Source organism: Capricornis sumatraensis, chromosome 2, assembly GCF_032405125.1.
Source record: "Capricornis sumatraensis isolate serow.1 chromosome 2, serow.2, whole genome shotgun sequence".
Taxonomy (NCBI): Eukaryota; Metazoa; Chordata; class Mammalia; order Artiodactyla; family Bovidae; genus Capricornis; species Capricornis sumatraensis.
This window is the reverse complement of record NC_091070.1, coordinates 161,710,501-161,719,032: the sequence shown is the minus strand read 5'-3', so window position 1 is coordinate 161,719,032 and position 8,532 is coordinate 161,710,501. Positions and strand designations below refer to the sequence as shown.

Sequence of the window (8,532 nt, the reverse complement as noted above, 5' to 3'; positions counted from 1 at the left end):
GAGGCAGTAGCCTGTCTGGAAGAGAAGTCAACAGTCCAGCGTGAAAACTTATAAACTATGACTAAAACATATTTATATCTATTAGAGGGAGGAAGTTGTATGAAATCCATTTGCCAGACCTAGAATAGCCCATTAGGCAGTTTAAAATGTCTGGGAGCAGTAAGAACAGGTTTCCCTGCATTGTGGACTTTCCTTTTAGCTCAGCTGGTAAAGAATCTGCCTGCAATGCAGGAGACCTGAGTTCAATCCCTGGATTGGGAATATCTCCCAGAGAAGGGAAATGCTACCTACTCCAGTTTTCTGGCCTGGAAAATTCCATGGGGTTACAAGGAGTCGGACATGACTGAGTGACTTTCAATTTATTTCACTTCCCTGGATTGTACTTTGGATACGTGAATGAGACATTTTTTTTGTGTGGCCTTGTTAATGTTTCCCCACCAATGCTGATTCATGAATGCTATCATTTTGTCAGTAGACCAATGGTTTAATGCATGCACAGTGGTGAGGAGTGGGGATTTTAGTCTTTATTAGAACTGGATTGCTATTTGTTCCAAACCAAAGCTTTCTCTCTCTCTCTCTCTCTCTCTCTCTTTTTTTTTTTTTTTAATAAAAAACTGTTGAATTTCCAATCTTGTCTTTCCTATTCTGAGGGCAATTCCTGTGCTTCTCTATCCAGCTTTTCTAAGTAATCTTCTGCAAAAATATTCCTTTGTATCACGATAGAAGTTTGGCTGTTGTTAATCCCTTTAAAAGTAGCATTCCTCGTGGAAATATCAGCACAATGATTTCTCTTAGCTTCCAGAGTCAAGATTAGAATGCTCCAGAATCAGTAATTGCGCAAGAAGTCATGAACCACCCGCAAAGAACATCTATTATCAATACAAATATTGGCAGTTCTGTCATTGGCTAAAACACATATAAGAGTGTTTAATTCAGCATGTTGGGTTCAAGTAGCCACAGACAAAGATACTGTTCAATAACACCAAAAGGAGTTACAAAAGAATGCCTGGCACAATATATTTGTCATTGTTACCTTTTAAATAAGAACCATCAGTGAACTGCGAGAAGTCAGCATTACTCGAAGGAATTTCCTGCAGATCACCAAGAGAGTCAGGAGGTAGTCCATAGCTTTAAGCAGTTGTGAGGGACTACATCAGTGATCAAGGAGAGAAGAGTAGCAGAGTTAATATTATTACTACAGAAAAAAAGTTATATGAGGAGCATTTAACAAAAAGACTTCATAGGAGGTGAGGCAAAACATTGAGAAATATTGAGGGTGATAATTCAAGAGAACTTCTACCCAAGTAGATACAAAAAGGGTTACATAATAGTTTTCTTAGTGGTATTAACCAAAAGGACAATGATTTTCTCAGTGATTTTAACCAAAAGAACAGTGACTATAATGGCTTTAAGGCAAGGGGGACATTCCCATATTACAGAGTCCAGTTGCTGGCTATATCAGGTTGATCATGGTCCTTGTTGCTTTTGAGTGTGTATCTCAGGGATATTTCCTTGTTTTTCATATATAAAACATGGATCTGATAGCTGGCATAGCATAGGACAGGTGGGTTCATCAAACTATTAATACCTTGAAAGCTATGTTGTCCACTTCTTTTCATAAAATTGTGCTGGAGTTGTTTGACCAAGGGAGAGGAATTTGGAATCAAAGTTTGACAATAAACTAGCCTGAGAAAAACCTCACTCTTGGTGCTTTGTTTGGTGTTTGGGGAAACTGAGGACAACAGAAGTCTACCTGGACCCAGGTACAGTCCTTGTTCTAATATCAGATGCCATGCAAACCTGGATTTGGTTAAACTGCAGTTTTTATCCTTGGTGACCTTATATCCTTCTAAAGCTAAAAGCTTTAATGACTAGTTGCCATCTTCCTATAGGAGGTTTGAGTAGGAAAGCGAAGAAGTAAATCATGCATATACTGCAGCAAAGTAGAACTTTAGGAAACTTAATGTTATTCAGATCAACCCTTAGGATTTGTAAGTAATAAGAAAGTCTCTTAGTAAAACCTTGAGGCATTACTGACTAGGTGAATTGTTTTGTTCTCAAGTGAAGGTGAAGGCACTGGCTACTGTCATCAGCTAAAAATGTTTTTTAAAAAGGCACTGCACAAATAAATTATGGTGAAGAATTTGCTTCTAGTGGGGATGGATGTTAATAATTTATTAGGGGTAGGACCAATAGGATGTTGAGAAATAACAATATTGTTTATTGCTCTGAGGTCCTGGACAAACCCCCACTTTCAGCATTAGGTTTTCTCACTGGTAAAATCGGAATGTTACACGGGTTAATGCAAGGGGAAATGAGGCCCTGAGCTTTATAATCTATTATGAGCTTTATGCCCCTTGAAGGGTTTCTTTACTTATAGGGTATTGTCAAATTCTGGGAAGATATTTTGAGGGATCTATTTGAATCTTCATAGGAGGTACACTGAAATTTACCAGTATCAATTGGAGATGTTGCTCACAAGGAATGTGGTAGCTTTATAGGGACAAATGATTAATGCTTCCAGAATCAGCTCTAGTACTGAAATAACAAATAACAGATGGCAAAGGGTCATTTAATTCACCTGGTTGGTTACTTTGATGACTACTGTCAAATCCTAGAGTGACTTCTCCTTTTGAGAGAAAGAAATTCTGGCATGACACTTCTCTAAGAATTCTTGGTCTACTACATGAGTAATGAGCTGAGGAATTAAGGAGAAAGGGTATGTATCTCTCAAAGTATCTAAACAAGAGGGAATAGGTTCAGAGACAGTAACCTCTTGAGGTTCTTTAGAGATACCCACTATTTGAGCTGTTTTAGTATTCAGAGGCAGGGACAATTTTATAGTAGTGGGGGCTCTGTTGTCAGTTTGGATTGGAAGAGATTCGTTCCCAATCTAGGGAAATGTTTCTCCAAGCCAATTAAGAGAGAAGATAAGGAAGAACTCTAGCTCCTTAGAGCTCTATCATTGAGAATTAGGAGGGTGACGGAAAGGCTGGCTAGAGGACTGAAGGTGCCTATAACATTTCAATTTGTAAAAACCTCTTTTACAGTGTCCTGGATCTTGGGAATAGTAGAAGGTTTGATTTTTTGTTTAGGAGCCTTCCTTTGCTACAGTTTAAAATTTAAAATTTTTCTGGTCTTCCTTTGAGGTGACTCATCTAATGGTGAGAGAGCTCATTTGCCAAATTAATTACATTTGAAGTAGACATAATTTCCCATTCCATCTTGGTTCCTTTTATAGAAGGAAAATATTCCAGTTTAGATCATTAATAAATATAGATTTGAAAGCCACCTGGATACAATGATATTTGAAGGACAACCAGAATTTTCTTTAAAAAAATCTAAGGTCAATTGTGATAGTCATGGACAAGGTTCATCATAGCCTGAATTTTGTTTCAGTGAATATATTTTGGAAAAATCCCTAAGGATTGCTCAATGAAGATGAAATTATTCAAGCTTGTTCATATAAGTTAGCGAAATTGTCTCTTGATTATAACTCTAGAAATCTTTCAGAATTTTCCCAGTCAGTGGTTTTCATCCAATGCCAGGCCTGGCCTTCATTGATGAGTAAGTGAACTAGCTAATATACATCAGAAAAGCTAGGGGGATAAATTAGAATGACAATATTAAATTCCTCCGGAAATCTGTGGAAAATCTTTGACTACAGCATGCAGTTCACGTTTAATCTAGGGAATATTAGAAATCAGAGATTTAGCCTCTGAATTCACAGAAGGCTTAATTTTAAAGGTACAGGTTCTGACAAGTTCAAAGATTGTGCAGAATATGAGAGAAAAGGCAAAATTTGGCAAGAGAAAATTAGTACATGAGGATTGAGGTTATAAAGGAGACACAAGTAGCATAGAAGGGAGGAAGAAAGAGTGTCAGAGGCAGGAGCCTGAAACAAAGAAGCCAAGGAAGAAGACCCTGAAGCTTTGGAAGCTATTTTATCTTCTTTAGTTGCATTTTTGCTTCAGTTAACCTTAAAATATTTTCTGCAGAGATGTATCAGGCAACAGATAATGTTTAAAAGTCTCAAAATACCAATCAAAATAGGCAGACCATTCAGTTCTGGAAATTTTTGAACTATTGTAATCCAATTTGTTTTTTAAAAAATTAAGTTTGGGGATTTCAAAATTTTCTCATTTGGCCATTAATATTCTAAATGACCTTTGGTCAGATTAATTACTTAGTAATGTGCATGAGGAGAGACTGGTTTTTAAATATAAAATTGGCTGAAGTCTGTGTAGGAGAGGAGTCCTTAAAGTATTTAGATATCTGGAATCCCATTTCTCAGAGATTTTCATCTAGTGTAAAAGGACTATGCTCAAAGAGCTCAAACAGCCTATATAGTTCAAACAGCTCAATTCAAACAGCTTGCAAGCTAATATCTGCCAATTCTAAGGAAATACCTTGATTCTAGAGGAATCAGACCAAAGACTTTTTCACCAGTTTCTAGAGGATAGCCCCTACTACAAAGGAATGAGTCATCATCTGAACTGGCACAGTTTTACTGAAGCAGCCCACCCTTAATGAAACTGGCAGAAGACTAGCTAGCTTCAACTGAAATAATCTGATTTTAAAATCAGATCCTAGTTACAACTGAGTATTTGGATATAGGATAAAGCCTTAATCTGAAAGATAAAACTTTAAATAAATCTTGAATTAAACCTGGAGGGCTTCAAAGGCCAGGAGGGCTTAGATCTACAGGAAAGGCATACCTTCAGACTCCAGGATCTGCAAGAGAAGCAGTGACTTACAGAGAGTACTGCACCTGTATGCTCACCAACCCTATAGCCTTGCAGAATCTTCTCTGGTTCTTGTATGGATCACCAAAATGTTGACCTAAAACAAATAGACTGCTATATATTTCTTCAGAAAAGATTTCTTTATATATATATATATAGTAGACAATAGCAATTCCAGGAAGTTGAGGAAGCTATGGCACACAAATATTTTATTACTTTTCATTGGCTGAGTCCTTGTCAGGAAAAAAGAGGAGTCTTTCTTCTTCCTAGTAGGCTCTGCTGTTGTCTCAGCAGAGCTCCTCCCTCTGGCCTCCTGGCTCTAATTAAGAGGCTTCTTTCTGTCTCTTATTCATTTCATTTCATTTTTTTTTTTTTAACAGAAGACAAACAACAGTCTGGCCAAATGTTCTTTAACACTTAATTACTTTATTAAGTAGCACTTAATTTTATAGTTAGGTTATTGATTTGTAAGCAGCACAGATAATCTCCCTACAGTAAATGGACAACCACTAGAAGGGAATGGCAAACCACTCCAGTATTCTTGCCTTGAGAACCCCATGAACAATATGAAAAGGCAAAATGATAGGATACTGAAAGAGGAACTCCCCAGGTCGGTAGGTACCCAATATGCTACTGGAGATCAGTGGAGAAATAACTCCAGAAAGAATGAAGGGATGGAGCCACAGCAAAAACAAAGGGATATGACTGGTGATAGAAGCAAGGTCTGATGCTGTAAAGAGCAATATTGCATAGGAAACTGGAATGTCAGGTCCATGAACCAAGGCAAACTGGAAGTGGTCAAACAAGAGATGGCAAGAGTGAATGTCGACATTCTAGGAATCAGCAAACTAAAATGGACTGGAATGGGTGAATTTAAATTAGATGACCATTATATCTACTACTGTGGGCAGGAATCCCTCAGAAGAAATGGAGTAGCCATCATGGTCAAATAAAGAGTCTGAAATGCAGTACTTGGATGCAATCTCAAAAACAACAGAATGATCTCTGTTCATTTCCAAGGCAAACCATTCAATATCGCAGTAATCCAAGTCTATGCCCCAACCAGTAACGCTCAAGAAGCTGAAGTTGAATGGTTCTATGAAGGCCTACAAGACCTTTTAGAACTAACACCTAAAAAAGATGTCCTTTTCATTATAGGGGACTGGAATGCAAAAGTAGGAAGTCAAGAAACACCTGGAATTACAGGCAAATATGGCCTTGGAATGCAGAATGAAGCAGGGCAAAGACTAATAGAGTTTTGCCAAGAAAATGCACTGGTCATAGCAAACACCCTCTTCCAACAACACAAGAGAAGACTCTTCACATGGACATCACCAGATGGTCAACACAGAAATCAGATTGATTATATTCTTTGCAGCCAAAGATGGAGTTCTATACAGTCAACAAAAACAAGACCAGGAGCTGACCGTGGCTCAGATCATGAACTCCTTATTACCAAATTCAGACTCAAATAGAAGAAAGTAGGGAAAACCGCTAGAGCATTCAGATATGACCTAAATCAAATCCCTTCTGATTATACAGTGGAAGTGAGAAATAGATTTAAAGGCCTAGATCTGATAGGTAGAGTGCCTGATGAACTATGGAATGAGGTTCGTGACATTGTATAGGAGACAGGGATCAAGACCATCCCCATGGAAAAGAAATGCAAAAAAGCAAAATGGCTGTCTGTGGAGGCCTTACAAATAGCTGTGAAATGAAGAGAGGTGAAAAGCAGGGAGCCTGGCGTGAGCCCTCGCGGGGCCAGGGAAGAGCCGCGGAGGCCGCGGCTGCATGGAAGAGCGCGTAAGGCTCAAGATGGAAAATCATGAACCAGATGGTACTATCATCAAGGAGAACTTAATTGATATCATAGCCAGAAAAATTAACCAGCTCCCAGAAGCAGAAAGGAATCTGCTTGAAAATGGATCAACTTATGTTGGACTTAATGCTGCTCTCTGTGGCCTAATAGCAAATAGCCTTTTTCGACGCATCTTACATGTGACACGGGCTCGTATAGCTGCTGGCTTACCATTTTTGACAGCAAATGTATCTTACAAAGGTTTTGTCAGATGCACCGTAACACGAGGCGGATTGGTTGGTCTTGTTTTTGGTGGCCTGTACCCTGTTTTCTTGGCTATCCCTGTGAATGGTGGCCTAGCAGCTAGGTATAATTCAGCCCTGCTACCAGAGAAAGGAAACATCTTCAATTACTGGATTAGGATTTCTAAGCCTGTCTTTAGAAAGATGTTATTTCCCATTTTGTTCCAGACTGTGTTTGCTGCATACCTCGGGTCTAGACAATATAAACTACTTATAAAGGCTCTTCAGTTACCAGAACCTGGCCTAGAAATTGAGTGATTGTTAAGCAAATCTGTACACAAAAATAAAACTATAAAAATAACCTACATCTGATTATGAATAAACAGAGACTTGTACATAAAAAAAAAAAAATGAAGAGAGGTGAAAAGCAAAGGAGAAAAGGAAAGATATAAGCATCTGAATGCAGAGTTCCAAAGAGTAGCAAGAAGAGATAAGAAAGCCTTATTCAGTGATCAATGCAAAGAAATAGAGGAAAAGAACAGAATGGGAAAGACTAGAGATCTCTTCAAGAAAATCAGAGATACCAAGGGAACATTTCATGCAAAGATGGGCTTGATAAAGAACAGAAATGGTATGGACCTAACAGAAGCAGAAGATATTAAGAAGAGGCGGCAAGAATACACAGAAGAACTGTACAAAAAAGATCTTCATGACCCAGATAATCATGATGGTGTGATCACTCATCTAGAGCCAGACATCCTGGAATGTGAAGTCAAGCGGTCCTTAGGAAGCATCACTACGAACAAAGCTAGCGGAGGTGATGAAATTCCAGTTGAGCTATTTCAACTCCTGAAAGATGATGCTGTGAAAGTGCTGCACTCAACATGCCAGCAAATGTGGAAAACTCAGCAGTGGCCACAGGACTGGAAAAGGTCACTTTTCATTCCAATCCCAAAGAAAGGCAATGCCAAACTACCGCACAATTGCACTCATCTCACTAGTAAAGTAATGCTCAAAATTCTCCAAGCCAGACTTCAGCAATATGTGAATCGTGAACTTCCTGATGTTCAAGCTGGTTTTAGAAAAGGCAGAGGAACCAGAGATCAAATTGCCAACATTCAATGAATCATGGAAAAAGCAAGAGAGTTCTAGAAAAACATCTATTTCTGCTTTTCGACTATGCCAAAGCCTTTGACTCTGTGGATAACAATAAACTGTGGAAAATTCTGAAAGAGATGGGAATACCAGACCACCTGACCTGCCTCTTGAGAAATCTGTATGCAGGTCAGGAAGCAACAGTTAGAACTGGACATGAAACAACAGACTGGTTCCAAATAGGAAAAGGAGTACATCAAGGCTATATATTGTCACCCTGCTTATTTAACTCATATGCAGAGCACATCAGGAGAAACGCTGGACTGGAAGAAACACAAGCTGGAATCCAGATTGCCGGGAGAAATGTCAATAACTTCAGATATGCCGATGACACCACCCTAATGGCAGAAAGTGAAGAGGAACTAAAAAGCCTCTTGATGAAAGTGAAAGAAGAGAGTGAAAAAGTTGGCTTAAAGCTCAACATTCAGAAAACAAAGATCATGGCATCCAGTCCCATCACTTCATGTGAAGTAGATGGGGAAACAGTGGAAATAGTGTCAGATTTTATTTTGGGGGGCTCCAAAATCACTGCAGTTGGTGACTGCAGACATGAAATTAAAAGACGCTTGCTCCTTGGAAGAAAAGTTATGAC

General features: G+C 38.7%; 1 pseudogene; it reads left to right on the top strand.

Annotated features, from left to right (window-relative positions):
• Window positions 1-6,560: 6,560 nt before the first annotated feature.
• LOC138096004 (transmembrane protein 126A pseudogene) lies at window positions 6,561-7,103 on the top strand (annotated as a pseudogene).
• The last annotated feature ends 1,429 nt before the right edge of the window (window positions 7,104-8,532 follow it).